The sequence below is a fragment of the Sturnus vulgaris genome, chromosome 16 (assembly GCF_052056855.1).
Source record: "Sturnus vulgaris isolate bStuVul1 chromosome 16, bStuVul1.hap1, whole genome shotgun sequence".
NCBI lineage: Eukaryota > Metazoa > Chordata > Aves > Passeriformes > Sturnidae > Sturnus > Sturnus vulgaris.
In genome coordinates, this window is record NC_142258.1 from 5,023,531 (window position 1) to 5,041,207 (window position 17,677).

The following is a 17,677-nucleotide window of genomic DNA, read 5'->3' on the forward strand; positions in this document are numbered from 1 at the left end:
CCAATGCCTTTCCATTATCATATAACTAGATACCCCCAAGGTTTGTAATTTGCAATATAATAGTAATTTTTAAAGAACCATTGGTAATCAATAGCTCTCAGCATCACTGTCAGGATCATTTGCAAAACAAATAACAACACTGATCTCAACCAACTTTACAGGAGGGATATTTAATCCCCATGAACTGCATTATATGATGGATAAGCGAGGAATCCTAGACTATGTATCATGTATTTTCCTTGGATTAAATATCACTTCAATCAATGTTGCTCCCAGCTGTACAATGCCGTCTGTGTTTTCACTGGGTAATGCTGAAGTATTATTTTACAAATTGACATCAGCTACGTGCTGGGCAACAAAACCCCGGGGTGGGGTGTGAGGAGAGGGCACGGCCAGGGGCAAGGCTGATGTGATGCTCTGGGCAGCACCCAGGAGCAGCAGGGCTGGGGGCACAGGGGGCTGGGGGCACAGGGGGCTGGGGGCACAAGGGGATGGGGGCACAGGGTGCTGGGGGCATTCACAAACAGGGCACTGCTGCACCGAGGGGCACAGCAGATGTTTGACCACGACCGCTGCTGTGCTTCTCAGCCCTGAGACACTGAGCAAGGCAGAGCTGGTGCTCCCTCCCAGCATGGGTTTGCTCTGCACAGCTCCCCCAGGCACACCAGAATGCCCAGCACAGCCTCGTGCCCAAATGGAATGAGCAGCAGGAGGAGGTGCAGTTCTCAGCCCTGTGTACATCGGAGCTGGAGTTTAACCAAGTTGCCCTGAAACTCTACAAAAGTGCTGTGTAGTACCATCCAAGAGGTTCAGCCATTGCCTCACCATCTAACAGGGCAACAAACAAATTTTATTTACTGCTTTTCCTTCAGCATGCACAGGCAGAGGCAGGAATTTGGAACTGTATTCCAACCACCCTGCTCTGCCTGTGGTCAGTCTGTCCATCTGCATCCCAGGCCCTGACAACCCTCAATGCAGCTTTTCCATTTAAAAATGGGGACTCAAGCAGCTGATCCAGCCAGAGCCTGTGCAAGCAGGGCATGGAGAGCACTCACAGGGACATCACCAGCCTTGGGCTGTGCGACAGCCCAGGGCTCCCTAATGAACATCTCCCAAGTCAGATTAAACACCACGCCTGTGCTTCAGCAGCCTCACAATCAGCCAGCCTGAGTGACCTGTTGCATGGCCAAGAGCCAGCCAGCACCTGCACCTTCCCTTACAGATGGCTTTCTGAGGCATTAAATCCACATTTAAATTTTCTGCTCAGTTCTGCCTCTCCGGAACTCTCCAGCAGAGCCGTATCTCGCTCCTTGCAGCTGGAGACACCTTTAGCAAAATCTCCAGCTCCTACTGATGTGGAAAAATTCATGCATTTCTCTCCTTGTGTAAGCACGGGTCTGGCATTCACGGCACTTCCCAGAGATAAGCCCCAAATCGCTCATCGCTAGAAACCCCGCACTTCGGTAAGGATGGACAGAGTTGGCATAAAAAAACCCCATCCTTGCACCCTAACTAAACACTTCAGCTGCTGGAGATTACAGAATCCTATTTAGTTATACCAGACAGAATTTTCCATAGAGGAAATATCATCAACCTGGCTCTAGGAAGCCAGTCAAATGAAAAATTTTGGAAGGAAGAAGAAATCCAGCTTGGTTTGGTTCATTTTAAGAGACAAATGTGGTTTAGAAATGGGATTAACTGGGGTGTGCTGGCACCCCTTCCCACTCAGCAGCACCTCAACTGGGCTGTGCACTCCTGCAAGCTCCTGGCTGCCCCAAGGAAAATGCCATTAAAGAAAACACAGCTATTTTTAAAGCTAGAAGGACAAATTCTCCTCCCAGTTACACCAGTGACCTCGTGACTCTCCCCAAGGTTGGGCAGGCACAGCTCTGATTTGGGGCTATTTTGAGCATCCTCCAGAGTCACCAGGCACCCAGCAGGCAGAAAGCACCGAGGAGCAGGATAAGGCCCTTGTCTTCAGATAATCAGACCCAACCTGTTAAGACAGCAATAACTTTCACCAACAAAAGAATAAAATATGAATTCCCTTTTAAAATAAAACACTTCAACCAGCACAGCCACTTCCCCCACATGCACATGGGCCTGGGCAGGGCTGGTGCTCACTGCTGCTCCTTCTGCCATCCCCACTCATTCATCACACATGCACATGTAGTACAAACTCAGTCAGGGCTCTTCTGCAGATGAAATATTTAAAAGGTTTATAATTTGCCATCCTTTTTAAATAAGATGGAATCGCCATAAACAGACTTGGGCTGACTTGCTCTCTCCACCACCTTTTTTTCTTCCAATATTCTCCCTGCAGTTTCATCAGGCTGCGTCCAGGTTGGTTCAGGAGCTTCTTGGGCACAAATCCATGCTGGCAAATGGATGGAGACCCTTGGATGTTGCAGATATTGCAGCGGGATGAGGAAGCAGTTTGTGCTCTCTTGAGCAAGCACATGGGCCATGGTGTGACTGAGGGGATGTCACACAAGAAGAGAGATGCAGAGCCTGCACTTGCCAGCCTGTGTTTGACCAGCTGGGATGAACACAACCTGCCTTGCCATCTGACCCAGCCTGTCTGTGCTACCCTTTCCAGGAGCTGCTGCTCCCACCCCAAGGCAGCAACCACATTTTGGCTGCTGGTAGCACAGGCAAAAGCAAAATCCTGGGCAAGCTGGCAGACAAGACATGGCCAACATGTAATGTGCTGATGTGCTGACACAGCACCCAAAACCTTCAAGAGCATCAGGCTTGAAGGAATTTCACAGCTTGTGTGATCCAAGGAAGACGTAACCACAGCACAGAAGCTTTCCCCCCACTGCCATGCCCAGCTCCCAAGTGTCCCAGGAGGCTGCACACATACACAGAGGCTTCACCAGGAATGCTGATGGACAATGACTGAGCCAAGCAACCAGACACCCTACCCAAATTCACCCCCATGTTCTCACACAGGAGGCCAAGGCACCCAGTGCTGCTGCCCCTGGTGCAAGGGGAGAGGGGACACACCCATGGGCAGGGAGGGAAGATCTGTCCCTTCCCTGCAGAAGCCTGGAGATGGAAAACGCTTACAGCTGTGTCCACATCCATATGCATAAGAGAACAGGCCCTGATCCAGCACACGCTTACGTCAATCTGCCGTCACCAAGATTTAGGAGAACATTTAAAATTAAACAAAAATTTCCTTGCACTGCAAAACTAAGGACAAAGAAAGCAGGAAAGTCTTGTGGGTAGTGCAGAAGCAGGTGTTGAAGGACCTAGTCCCAGCAATGCTGTGGTACTGACACCCCAGATAACCCTGGGCATGTCACTTCCCTTCCAGGTTTACCCACTGAATGCAGCTGCCAGCTCTCTGGATATCTGGATATTCTGATGACAGATAAGGGGCTCTCAGATGGCCACAGAAAACCTGGCCAGCTCAGGAGGTTATTTCCCATCTGGTCCCCATGCCTAGCTCCTTACAAGCTGTGTGCAGGACAGGTTGCCTGTAACTCAACACCTCCAAGGACCCCACAAGCCCTGGCTTCAAGGAGCTGCTTGCAATCTAAGCCACAGAAGTAAGGCAGCATTTGCAACAACATTTCAGATTCCACCTGCTGAAAATAAAGACAACAGCTTTTCAAAATAAATAGGGAGAAAAAGCAAGATCAATAAGTGACACACTTAATAACACACTGAATTCCCAAGCCAGCCTCATTAAAACAAAGTGCGTTATTCTGTTTACCCCCACAAATAAGAGCTCCAGTGCAAAAGAGAGTGTGCTGAACTAAGGGCTATACAAGCTGGTGCTGTTTTATGGCTGTTTTGTTAAGACTAGGATTGGAATGGACAAAAAAAAATTGGAACATGAAACATCCATTCTTTATCGACAGAGAGGGGAAAAGCCATGCAGAAAGTTTGGGGCTTTTTCTTAAAGCCAATGTGGTATTAGAGAACCTACAAGGTAGTTCACAACTGGAAAGGATTTTAATATAGAAGAGGACTTTTCTGCAAAACTGTTGGAGATTCATAGAATCATTTATATTGGAAAATACCTCCGAGATCATCAAGTCCATTAGTGAAGCTCAAGATTAACAAACTGACCCACAGAATAAAAAATGAGACAAACTTCTCTGAACTTGGATGGGGCCATGATGTTCACTTTGCTTGTAAGCATTATGGCTGGACTTTGTGTTTTAGGGTATTTTCTAACCTAAATGACTATATGGTTTCTAAGGAAGCTTTAAGAATCTCATCCCATACATTTATTTTCCTTTTTTTCTTTATATATGAATTAGTTACACAAACACCACAGCCTGATTTCTGCTCCTTTATGAACTGAGACTGAGGTTGAAACGTGTTGATTTATTGAAGTTTTCCCCTTACTCCTCTGTGGTAGATGTTCTCCAGATGCAGTTGCATTGTTCCTGCACCCAGGCTTCAGCATTTGTGCTGACAACGTAGAAAAAGAGCCAGGACAGGTGAGCAGCACCAGAGGGGCTCAGCGAGGTGTGAATCCCCATTCAGCCTCTGTGCACCCCTCATTTCCAGCCCCAGCTGCCTGCTCAGCAGAGCTGGGCAGAGGCAGAGCTCCCATCCTCATCCTCAGTGTCCTGCTCTGCTGCACAGCTGGCAAAGCTCAGCCTGTTCTAGCACGGCCAGGTCCCTGCAGCCCCTATGGACAAAGGCTCAAACCAGGCAGCACACACGTTCAGTGGTGCCAGAAAACACAAGAGACTGCCTTGAACGCCCAGATTTTAAACACAAAGAGATTTCCAGCAGCTCTCCATCCCCCTTGGGCCGCACACCAGACTTTGCAATTCATTGTTCAGCACCTTTCCCAGGAGACAGCGGCTGGAAGTGACATTGCTGCAGTGCCTCCCTCCAGCCCCAGGACTCATCAGCTCGGTGCCACCAGCACTCCCATCCCTCATCCCACTGGTCCCGATGGATGTCACTGTCACACTCCTGATGTCTGCCCACACGGGCCTTTGTACCAGCTTCACCCCGAGCAGCTGCAGATCACCACGAGGGTTATGGGGTTTGCCTTCCAGCCCTGTCCTTTGACAGGTGTAAAGCACAAACAGATATTTTTACACTGCAAATCAGATGTTTAATACCTTTTTTTAATCATTGCCCTTTTTTGCATTGCTTTAACAAATCTACCGTTTTTGGGGGGGGACAGTGAGAGCTCAGAAGGGTGAGTGGGAAGTGCCCCTACAGTGCTGCTCCACACACCCCAGCTTTTACTCCAGGCCAGGCACAAATTTTTCAGCACAATAATGAAAAGAAACTACTTCAACTTCTCAAGTGTCCCAGGTTTTTTCCTGGTAACGAGACTGACCAACTGTTGATCCTGGAGAGGGAAGGGTTAATTAATAATGCCACAAGATGAGCCCCTGGCCCACACAACTACCATTTCCTGCTTGGTGAACCACCAGAGTTAATGGAACCAGCACTGAGCTGAAGTTAAGACATTTATCCTTTGACAATACCCCAATGCAACAACTTTATTTTGATGATACGAGATGATTAATGCTTACAGCCACTGTCATTTCCTTTGATAGATTTTTGGGGCTGTGGAGTGACATTTGCTCAATGCACCATTCCTGAAAAGCTGCACTCATCGTAGCGTGCAGGAGAGGGATGCTCCATGCATCAGCCATCAGTAACCTGCCTCTGCCAGCTGCAGGTGGCCAGGAGAGAGACTGTGAGCAAGTGGGGGATGCTTACAGAAAGCCTTGACAGGTAAAAGCTGGGGAGTGAGAGGAAGGTGTGTTAAACGCCAACAGTTTAAGAAATAGTGAGAGTTTGTCTTTCTCAGTAGAAAGAAGGGAGACTGTTGGTTGCAAACACCACAGTAAGGAGCTGCAGCACACTTTGCTGTTTTGCCACAAACATGCTGGAAGATCAGATCCCGAGAGAGATTCTCCAGCGCTGAGTCGCAGCCACAGCAAGCTCTCACAACTGCTCTTGAAGGCAAAACACATCCAAAAAAATCAGATCAATCCGTAAAACAAGACAGACAGATGTCTCAACTGTAGCCTTCACTAATGGCAAAAGAACCCAACCCAGCTTGGAAACCTTAACCTTAACTTGTGCACCTCTGAGTTCCCCCCACCTGTAACATGTGGACAAGAATCATTTCCCTCACATGGCTGCTGCAAGGTTCTCCTAATCAATCAGCTCATTAATTCATGCAAAGCATTAGACAGACAGCAGATGGATGGCTTTACACAATAGTGTTTTCTACAGTGAAATATTTCTACTTAATTCTCCACCAGCAGCTGCCTGCCCACTCTCATCACACCAGCACGGAGTGGTCCAGGCTCACACAGGGACACTCGTGAGGTCCAGAGCAGCAGAGTCTCCTCTGGATCCAAACAGCACCCGGTGCCACATGGAATTCCCCGGCTGGAGACACCCTTTCCACAAGGCTTTCTAACAGACTTGATTTTGCTCATATTTAAAAGCTGTCTCAGGAGCGTAATGATTTTAAATTCACTCCGCGCCGCAGTCAATCAATGGAGCGGCGGCTGCCGGTGCCTGGCGAGCAGGCGGTGATGAATGGGGCTTTGGAGGCTGCACCTCGCCTCCGAGCGACAGCACAGCGTGGGCACAGGGTGGGGAAGGGAACCAAAGCCAGCAACAAAAATTAAAAGGAAGAAATGGGGCGGGGGGCAGAAAAGCCCAAACTGCTCTCTGCAAAGCTGGGACGAGTGTTGGTCTGGAAGGCGTCGCTCGGAGGGAGCAGCCTTGGCTTGTGTTCGTCTCCCTGAGCAGTTACCATCCTATAACCTGAATAAACCAGGTAATACATTTGTTTCAAGCAAGCGCTGAGCCCAAGCCTGGCTGGTGGCGAGGACCAGAGCCCTGGCACCAGCACCCACCCTGCACATGTGCCACTGACCCAGCTCTGCTTTCCAGGAGCTGCCAGAGAACAAATGCCCAAGAGCAGCTCTCAGGAGCACATCCGCCCTGCAGACCGAGCAGTGAAGGGCACAGGGGCAAAGGTTCTGTCCCTCAACCTTCCCCATGCAGAAGCAGGCAGACAAGCCCCACGGGGTCACACACAGCACTCTGTGCCTCCCCATCCCTGCCTGGAGGAGCAGCCCTGTGTGTCACACTCACCCCAGAGGGACAGAGAGCACCCATCCCTGCAAGTACCATGAGCTTCCAGAGAGGAAAAAAATCAAATAACCCCATTTGGGGGAGCCCAGAGGGCCTAATCCTGCCCCAGCATGCTGCAGATCGCCCTGCTCTATGGAGAACAGATGCTGCTCAGCATTCAAAAGGAGCTGCTTCAGATCTGGGCTCTTTTTCTCCCTCTTCCTCCTATTACGGGGTCAGGTCAGTGCTGTGCAGCCTGTCAGCGTAAAAAAAAAATTTAAAAAAAATCCTAATACAGAAAACTGGCATTCCCAAAGAAGCTGCAGCTTGTGGCATGAGCATCACAGCTGAGTGTTACGAGTCTCACAAAGCAGAGAGGGGAAAGAGTCAAAAATGAAACTCACCACACTAGCAAAACACAAATATGACGCAGTAAATTAATGATGTTGCTCCAATTTGAGAAAACACTAATTAAGAATGTGTAATTGAATTAATGCATTATTTAGAAACCCCAGCAAATCCTGACTGGGAATATAAATATGTTATAGGGTTCCTTTGACATAAAGTCTCCCTCATACCTCACTACCCTCAATTTATTTTAATGTCACCAGAATCTCCAGATTTATTTATGTCCTTGCCATTGACCACTGCTTTACATTTATCCCACATATCAATATCCTCTCCCCTCCATTCCACACACTCAAGTGCTCCATATGGGGTGGTGATGACCATTTGATAAGTCATAAGTAAGTGTAATTAATTAGCCCAGCTCATCAACCACTTCCCCTCCCAATGCCCTGCAGTCACAGATCTGGGTCTAATTTGTTTAGAGCCTGGAAAAACATCAAATACCTCATTAAAAAATAAATTCATCTCCTAGAAATACGTTTTTTTCTACAGCTTTAAGTGTCGGTTTGCTCGATGTTACACTGGGAAAGGCCCTGCAGAAGCAGGATCTAAACCAGCCCATAATAGGTCAAGAAACCGATATCATCACATCTTGAAAACAGAAGAAAAGAGTGAAAAGGAAAAAGAGGGGGGAAAGTCAGCCCCTCAAAGGTGTCACAGCAGATGTTTGATCTGTGAAAGGTCCTGAGATCGTGCATTTGCAGCTGGGATGGTTTTGGAGTGCTTTGGGTATTTAGCAAGGGGCTTTACAAACATTATTCTTCCCTCATTTTGAGCCCTTCACAGCAAGGGTTAGGTTCTTACTACCATTTCTAGGAAGAGATACAAACACACCAAAAAGAAAGAAAGAAATCCAGTTAAATTGTTTAAAACTGCTGAAGACACTTTTAAGGAAAGCAGTAAGAGAAAATAATGCAGGCAAATCCAAGTTCATATACGTACATATAGCTCTGGGAAAGGAAAAAAAAAGCAGCACTAAAGTGCCTTGTGTTAAGTATGAGCATACACTGTAGCAAAATATGCATGCTGTTTATAAAACATATTGGAAGACTTTTCCCTAAAAGATGCCATAGAGAGTATAAAATTTTATGATCTCTGCCTGTCCATTTTACAAAGATATACACAAACAAGTAGCCAAATCTGCCTGCAGTTTAACTCCATTAAATCCAATGAATGAGTTTGGCCCACGAAAACTCTGCACTTACTGTAATAAAGTTAAAAGCTGATAGCAGCTGATATAGTAAAACACATACATTTCCATACACTTATTCCTGCAGATTTAAAAATACAGATGAGCTTCAGAGATTGCCCTTGTCCAGCTCATAAAGAAATGCTGGAATGGGAAAGAAAAAACCCCAGATCTTGGAGATTTTCCCACTGATTCCCTCTAAGCACAAAGGAGAGAGGGGTAGGGGAAGCCAGCAGAGTTGTGGTAATTTGGCTTTTCTGAGAGCCCTGAACACATATGATGTGTGTGTTAGAACAAACCCCTGATGGTTTGGTCCCCCAGGACCCACCCCCAGCAGGAATAGAGGTCACAGCTCGGGGACCCCACTTCTCCCTCATCAGTCCCCAGAGAGGACAACGAGCTCCCAGGGCACAGATGTGGGATGCTCTGCTCCCTCAGGGAGCTGTCCTCACTTCCATTAGCAAAGGGCTTTTCTCATGAGCAGCGGCTCTACAGCCACTGGGCCATCTTTAACTGTACCTGGAACCTCACATTGCACGGGGAACCAGAGCAGGTAGTGCAGAGACCAAACCCAAACAACAGATTTAAGCCTGCCCTGACTGATAGGTGTTTTAGGTTTGTTTGTTGAGGTGTTTTTTTTTAAACAGACGCAGCTTTCTCATGGGCTGCTGCCATAACCACAACAACTCCCATCTCCACCTCCCCAGCTTCCTTATCCAGGCTCATAAACCCCCTGCACCCTCAGTGCCACCTCCCTAAGACCCTCTGCCCCAGCTCTCCATGGTGCATGGCAGCTCCATGTCCCCCTCACCTGGAGCCAACTCTCACAACTCCTTTCTTTTATATTTATTATTATTTTCTCCTATTACAAGGATGTCTTAGGGACTGAGATAACTTTTGTGCTGGGTACATACACTCCCCACTCCAGCAGCCAAATAACACCACACAAGTATTTTCATTCTCTTTGTTCTCTTTTTCGCTATTGAGTCCCTGGTACCGCTCTGCTGGGGGTTTTGCAGACATGGGACCAAGGGTCAGGGTCTCCAGTCCCTTCACCCCAAGATCCTCACAGACCTGCTGCTTCCACAGCTCTGCCTCCCTCCTCACCCAGAGTCTGGGCAGTGTATGACTCCAGAGCTGTCCCATCGGGCTCCACACAGCTCCTCTTCTCCCCACCAGCCTCCTGTGGGCCCAGTTTACTGCTGGCCGTCACATCTCCATCTCCCCACACCCAGATACTCCACTCCAATGCTGTCCTGACATCAGGCTCACTCACACTCTCCTCAAACCCTGAGTTTGCAACGCCAAGAAAATTCGGCAGCTGCACGAAATAATGCCAAACACTGCTCAAGGCTGTGCTCCTTGCTCCTTTACAGCCTCCACAGCAGCTTCCCATCTCCTCAACCCTGCACCTCACAGCCTGGTTGGTGACTCCATAGCTGCGTCCCCACTGCCCAGAACAGCACAGCTTACCTGCAGCAAGTCCCCAGCCCCACATCCTCTCCTCCTCAGGCTCCTCACTGCCCTGCAACTTCTCCTTCAAAAGTCCCCCTGCTCCACCAGACTTCTCAGTGCCCTTTGCTGAAAAACCACATAATCCCAGGCTTTTGCTTCACCCGGACCTAACACCAATTCACAGCAAGTGCTTGCAGCTAGGATGCTGCAGGCAATGCTGTGCTGCTGTGGCTTTTCTCAGCATAAAATCCTGGCCCTAGAGCAACCAGCACGGAAAGGACCCCGACCAGCATGGCTGGGATGCTCCTGGGTGCTGCTTTCTGTGTCCCTCTGGAACGCAGGGCTCCACGGACATAACCCACTCACTTACCCCCAGCACATACATGGAGAAATAAGTATTGGAAAAAATTGCCCAAGGATGGGGCTGAGACTTGATAAACAGATGGGACAGCTCTGGGCTCTCCAGGACATGGACCTCATGTACTGTCCACATCACAGTTCATCCAACCTCAGCGTTACATCCAGAGCTCAACTCTAAATCTCAGAAGCACTGACCATGTCCTCTGTGCTTCTGACCATGTCCTCTGTTTGCATGCATTGTGCACTCCTGTGTTTAGCATACCACGGGAGAGCCAGAATGCATAATCCACAGCTCACAGTAATAAACCTTGCACCTAGAACAAGCCAAAAGCCTGACCTTTCATAGTTAAGCATCCTGGTGAGAGGTTAGATCTTGTGTTTTCTGATCATCAAACAGGGAAGCATTAGCCAGACAGGGAGAACAAGCTCTTATCTAGACCTGATTTCTCTCCCCTCCAGGGGATCCTGTAGGATATTTCAGCTCTCTCTCGCTCACTGTATGATTCTTCCCTCCCCCAGTAGCTTGAAATCAGCCAAATTCACAATCTAATCTGGCCAGGACTCAAAGGGGAGAAAAATCAAGTCCTAATGCAGTGGCTACTTTGAATGGGGAACTGAAGCCAATCAGAAAGGCATTATTGATCCCTGCTTGGAGCACCTCGGTCAGGGAGGGGGAAGCTGCGGGCAGCCGCAGAGCTGCCCACCGCAGCCAGCCAGGGCTGCCCTGCCAGGCCTGCAGCGTTCCCTGCACAGTTCCCAGCGCCCGCCTGGGCTGGGAGCCGGTCCCGTCCGGGTCGAGGAGAGCACCCACCACCCTCGTGCTGCCCCTGGCGAGCACCCAGCCCCTGGCCAGCACCAGCCCACGTGTGTGCGAGAGCATGACCCGTGCGCTGCCTGCAGCGCTGGGTTTGTGTGCAAACACTTCCACTGGGCATCCCTCTGGTGTGGGCCCGTCTGACGGGCCCGGCTGCTCCATGGGACAGGGTGTGCGTGCCGCTGTGCGCTCCAAGGGCTGCGCGCATTCCAGCGGCGTTAGTGCGGGCAGCTCTGCGGGATAGCCAAGGGCAGGGGCAGGGCAGGGTGTGCGTCTGTGTGTATAGGGGCACCTGTGCCGCACAGTGCCCGCAGCAAGCAGGGACAGGCAGCGGGTGGCTCAGCGCGGGCAGCGGGGCAGAGGCGACCGAGGATGGGGAGCAGCCGGACAAGGCTGAGCTCAGCTCTTGGCATCCCTGGGTGCGATCCCGATGATCCAGCCCGCGTCAGCGCTGGCTACGGGCTCCTCTGCCTTATGTAACCACGGCAGGGACGGAGCGCCGAAGGGGGATGGAGACCAGAGGGAGAGGAGCTCCCCACTGAGCCCCGAAAGCAAAGGGGCCGCGGCAGAAGCTGGATACCCGGGGCAGTGTAACTCTAGACGTCGGGCCGAGTGGCGTTGGCACCGGGCAGGCTGGCCCGGCTCGGGGCTGCCCCGGTGCGGAGCAGCTCCAGCCGCCGGGGCCGGTCCTCGCCAGGAGCTGCCGCCGGGCTCAGCCCGGAACCCTCCAAAGCCGCGGGCTCGGGGCGGCAGTACCGGGCGAGGAAAGGAGTCTTGGGAAGTTTAGGGACTACACATTTTGCAAGGAGTCAGGAGGAAAACATGCTTCCTAAAAAAAACCCCAAACCCATGCAGGGTCCCGGTAGCTCCTGTCCCCCTTTGGCTGCGCCCCCCAACCTGCCATCCCAAGCACCGCGGGTCCGTGCGGCACCGGCACCTCTTACCTGCCGGCGTCACGTCTGCTGCTGCCTGCCCTGCTCCTGCTCTTCCTCCTCCTCTCCTTCCTCCTCCTCTCTCCCTCTCCCTGCTGCTTGGGGCTCTTTATGGAGATTCATTCATTCATGCCTTCCCATCGGTCCCTCAGCCTTTCCCTGCCTCCCGGAGGCAGAGCGTGTGACGCCTCGCCCCTTTCCAGCCACTTTCTGTTGTCACAGAGCGGCGCTGCCCCAGTCCGGAGCGGCGGCCGGGCTGGGACACGCGTGGGCAGCGCCGGGCCGGGGGAGCGTCCCCCAGCGCGGGGTGAGGGGCGTGGGTGGGCGTGGGCACGGCACCGACCCGCCCTGAGGGGGTACAGACCGTCTCTGGCGCCCTAGCAGGGGCGTCGGATCGGCCCCAGGGCTTTCCGCTCTGCCCTCCGCTTTCCCCATCCCCACGCCAAGCCGCTGCCCATCGCCGCTGGCTCCCACCGAGCAACGGCTCTGCGGAGAGGGCACGGGTGGGCCTGCATCCCCGGCCGCTCCCTGGGCAACCCTCGCCCTTTCTTTCCCTTTCTGCTCGCCCCTCCATCCTCTTCTAGCTCGGCTTTCCTCTCCCTCTCCCGCTGCCTCCGCACCCGCGCCAGGACCGCATCCCGCTCCGCCGAGCGCTCCCCATCCCCGCCGCTGGCAGAAGCGCTGACTTAAGCTCGGAGCGGGGCGGCGGAGCCCGGCGTGAGGACCAGGGCTCACCGGCCACCCCGCCAGTCCCGTGTCCTTCCCACCACACCGTGCGGAGCCCGTCCGGACCCCGGGGGCAGCTCGCTCCTGCAGCTCATCATCAAACTTCATCCTTGCCCCAGGACTGGGGTCCCCCCAACTACCCAGCGCTGCATTTCGTGGGGCTGGAGACACTCTCCCGCTCCCTCCCGACAGTATCCCGCTGCCCACTCCCCCCCGCTGCCAGGGCAAACCCGGAGGCTCTGGGGGAGTTGTGAGCCTTGCATGCTGTCAGGCAGCACGGCGGGAGCTGCTGACGGGGGACTTTAGGTGCTAATTTTGAGCGGATTGCCTCGTCTCTGCGAAGGCACGGAGTTATTCTTTCCAGGCAGGCAGGGGGGAAAAAACATGCTTTGTAAAGACATCGTCGGAAATGTGAAGAGCAGCTCCCGGGTTTTGGCGCTGCCACAGCATTCGGAGCGATAAACCCCTAACTTGGGGTGAAACCCCTTAAAAACCCTCCCAGGAGCGCCCCGCCCGCTCCCGTTCAGCCGCGCCGTTCCTGCCGCCAGTGCCATCCCCCTTGCATCGGTGCCATCAATTTCGATTAACGATCGCTTTATTCACCGCTGCAAACTTCTAAATATTTAATCCAGCGCGAACCGGCGGCGGAACGCGCGAAGCTGACGGGAGGAGGCGAGTCCCCTGCCGGGGAGGCGGGAGCGGCGACTCTGCCCCGGGGGAGCTTGGTGATGCCAGTCCCCCCCGTCGCCTCCCTCCGCGGGGCTTTCCCGGGGCTACAAATCACAACCTGGACGTGGGCAGCACCGCAGGTCCCCCGGCTGCCCGAGCCGGAAAGGCAGGGAGGAGCGGAGGTGTGGAGGATTCTGTCCAGAGAGCTGGAGGAGGAAAGGGCTGCGGGGAGGGGACCCCGGCATCTCCCCAGCACCGGGCGCGGCTGCCCCGTCGGGTCCCGCCGCGCACGGGACGAGTAGCCACGCTCCACATGGAGCGGGACCAGGACTGGGGGTTTGGGCTGGTTGGAGGGGTCCTGCTCAGGGACCCCCCACCTCCTTGGCACCCCCGGGTTCCACGCACCGCCCCGAGGACCCCCAGACCCTGCCGAGCCTTATTTAAAACGCAACCAAGAAAATTGTCTGGCAACTGCTTTGCGCCGACGGGCGAGTGCCCGGTCCGACGGGCGAGTACCCCACTCCGATGGGCGAGTTTGCCGGTGCTTCGTGCTCTGCCGGTATTCAGGAACCGAGACGGAACTTTACGGCAACATCTGTCATTATAATTAAAACTGCAACACACCCTCCGGGAAGGAACACGTTCCCGCGTCGACGTGTGTCCGTACCACACACACACACCCCCCCGCCCCCCGCCGCCTTTTTCTTAAAAAAAAAAAAAAAAAAAAAAAAAAAAAAAAAAAAAAAAAAGCAAAAACCAACCAACCAAGCGAAAGCGGCTCAAACTCTCAGGCGGGCACCTGCCCCCCGCCTCCCCCGAGCCATCAGCGACGGCAGTCGCACCCGGCGACGTCCCGGCGACCGTCCCCCTCCCCGGAGCACGGACACCCCCCTGCCCTCCTCCACTAATTTTCTTTAATTAAAGCTCTGTGTGCGGCGCGTTTGGCGAGGACAGAAATAGCCGCTGAAGGAGCGCGTGTGGGGGGAGGCAGGTCCCAACTGCCGGCGTGGGAATGCAGAAGGGATTGGGGGGGCGGGGGGAGCAGAGCCGGAGAGCGGCTCTGCCACAGCTCCCAGCCCAAGGCTCGCAGCTTCCAGGGTTATTTGGGGTGAGGGCGACGGTCTCCCCTGTCCGAGCGCTCCGTGCGGAGCTGTGGAGACCCGGGCGGAAGACCCCTGCCCCCGGAGCGATGCTACTGCCCGCGGCACCGGCTCTTCCCCCGGAGCACCGAGGCTTCCCGCAGGCAACAGTTGCAGGGGCTTCCTCGGGGGATGCTCCGGCTCGGGCGCACCCCGCCGGCGGAGGGAGACCCCGAAGCGGGGATCCCCTATGGGCGGGGGCGGGAACACGGGCCGAGCGGCCGGAGGGGTTCCCGGCTCCGTGGCGCCGACCCAGCCGTGGGGAGCTGCTCCGGTCCCGATCTCCCGCTCGCCCTGCGGATAAGGACAGCGGGAGCAGCCCCGGCCGAACCTGGGGACTCCCCGCTCGTGGATGGGAGGACGCCCCGCTCCCCTCGCCGCCAGCCCCGCGGTCCCCTCCCACCGGAGCCCCAACCTGGGCTGCAGCCGCTAAAAGTTTGGCGACACGGAACGGCCACCGAGGGCTGCGCGGGGCTCCCGGGCAGCGCGGGGCGCCGCGGCGGGGCGACACCGGGAGTGGGGCCGGAGCGGAGCGGGGGGCTCCGATCGGGGTCGGGGGCTGCGGGAGGGGCCCGGGCGGGTTGCGGAGGGGGATGCGGGCGCTCCTACCTGCTCCGGAGGCGGCTCCCGGCGCTCGGCGGCGCGCCCAGCCCCGAAGCGTGGTGATGGGCGGCGGACGCACCCGCGGCTGCGGCTCCCCGCGCCCTTCCAAGCGGGCGGGCCGGGGGCAGGAGGCGGGCAGGGAAACGCAGCCGGAGCCGAGCAAATCCCAGTGCTGGAGCCCGGCCTCCGAGAAGAGAAGGGCTGCAGCTCCTCACTGCGTCAGGCGGAGAGCCCTGCCCGTGCAGGCGGCGCCGGGCAGCGCTGCCAGGCCCGGGGGGCTCCGCTGGCACCGCTCGGCACGGCTCGGCTCGGGTGGGATGGGATGGACACGGCGCAGCTGGGCTCGCTGCGGGCCAGGTGGAGGGGTGCGATGGGGCACGGCACGGCTCGGCTCGGCACGGCACGGCCTAGCACGGTCCGGTACGGCTCGGCACGGCCGGATCCGCTCGGTTCCGGCACGGCACGGCACGGTTCGGTAGAGCTGTCCGGGGGTCGGTGACGGTCCGGAGCGATAAACGGCTTGGCCGGCAGACCCGGGCTGGCACTGGGGGTGGGGGCTGTGTGTGGGTGGCACTGAGTGTGACACGGGGTGTGTGACACTGTGACACTGGGTGTGTGACACTGCGCGGTGCCGTGTGTACACGACACTCTATTTGTGACCCTTGCATGTGTGTGAGACTGCCTGTGTGTGTGACACCTTGTGAGAGTGGGGTTGAGAACGTGCAGGGCTTGTGAAGGTGTGAGTGTCCGTGTCGGGGACATCTGCCTTTGTGTGTGGGTGTGCCACTGTGTTTGTTGTGTGTGTGTGGTGACACCCTGAGGGGATGCGGGGATGCTCGTGTTGGGGTGTGTGTCTGTATATTGGGGTGTATCTGTGTGGTGGGAGGGTGCGGGGTCCGGGTGTGTCTGTATGTCTGTCTGTATTTACACACACGGGTCTGTGTCTCTGTCTGTGAGCCTGTGTGAACGTCTCTGTGTGTCCCCATGTGTGCATGACAGCCACCCCACCCCTCACACCAAATCTGAGCCTCCATGGGCCAAATTGGTTCCAGCTGGGCAGCACCAGGTGCCGCTGGGAGCCCGAGGACTGGGACTAGCTGTGACACTGATGAGGCTGGACCACGATCCCCGCCCACAGCTCCCAGGAGCCCCCAGCCCCTGTGCTCAACCCTTCCCAGGCATCCTCCTGCCTCAGACCTCCCTTCACCTGTCCCTCAGACTGCCATCCTGCCTCCCCATTTTTGTCGGGTTCGTTATGCTGTTTTAGCAACACAACACACCTTTAATCAGGATGATTAAAGTGTGGTTGGCACCGAGCCGGCCCTTGGAAAAGAAATGCTCTTTTCTCTCCCCAGGCACTGTCATTTGAGGTAAGGATTGGCCCGTGCATTTTTTTGTGACGGTTCGAGGTGTCTCAAACCATCTCCGAAACCACCTCCTAGACAGCAATTTCCTTTTACAGCCCTGCAAGAAGGTGGATGGGGAGAGAGAAAAGGATGGGTGCAGTAGAGAAATTTTACTCCTTTCAATTTAATAGCAACAACACCAACACCACCACAGCCAAAAAACCTGAAGCGTGGAGTAATAGAGCTGGGAGACAGCCTGGGAACAGGCAAGCAATGGCCCCTCTCCAAATGGCAGCTGGCAACCTGGCACAGCACTCAGCTGCATTAGACACACAGCCCAGAGAAAGTGCCCATGGGAATGCAGGAGATACCCTGCATGATGGAGAGGATGGGCGTGGAGAATGGATTCAGAATCCTCTCTTCCACAGCTGTGACCCAGTCCCCAGGGTCTTGGTCTCTGGGTGAGTAGGTTGATCTGAGGTTCTTCCATTCCCCTTCACCATCAGCACCTGTGCTCATGCCCTTAAAGCATGGAAGACCCCTTCCTCCCTGGAGCAGGGATATCCCATGGGATGCCCTAAAGGCAAGGAATTCCCACTGAAATTGCTTTGGACTTATAAACACATAGGCAATGACATGAAATAGCAGGGGCCACCATGAGGGTGGCTCTGGGGTCAAACATCTTGCTGGGGAGATAACGGATAAGAGGTCCCATCCCTCCTCTGCCTTTGCTGGAGAAGGAACAGACTGGTTTCCCTGTGCAGGGAACAGACATTGCCAGGTCCCTCCTGGTGCCAGGAGCAGGGCGTTCTAAGGTTCAGCCCCCACATTTGTGCCACACAAACCCTGGGCCAGCCACAAACACTGAGGGTGCATGCCAGCCATGGAGCTGCAACTGACACCTGGCAGCTGGAAGAAGAATTGCACAGAGGGGACATGGATGCCAC

General features: G+C 54.5%; 1 protein-coding gene across 2 annotated transcripts in view; it reads right to left on the reverse strand.

Moving 5' to 3' along the window:
* ELFN1 (extracellular leucine rich repeat and fibronectin type III domain containing 1) overlaps window positions 1-15,461 on the reverse strand; it is a 102,414-nt gene extending 86,953 nt beyond the window's left edge. Inside the window, exon 1 of one of the 2 annotated variants that reach the window (XM_088174325.1) lies at window positions 15,391-15,461. The gene's annotated coding sequence lies outside the window, so the exon portion shown is untranslated. Of the gene's footprint in view, window positions 1-12,259; window positions 12,460-15,390 lie in introns of those variants that run through there. The other variant, XM_014894367.2, reaches the window with a different exon arrangement.
* Window positions 15,462-17,677: the final 2,216 nt, after the last annotated feature.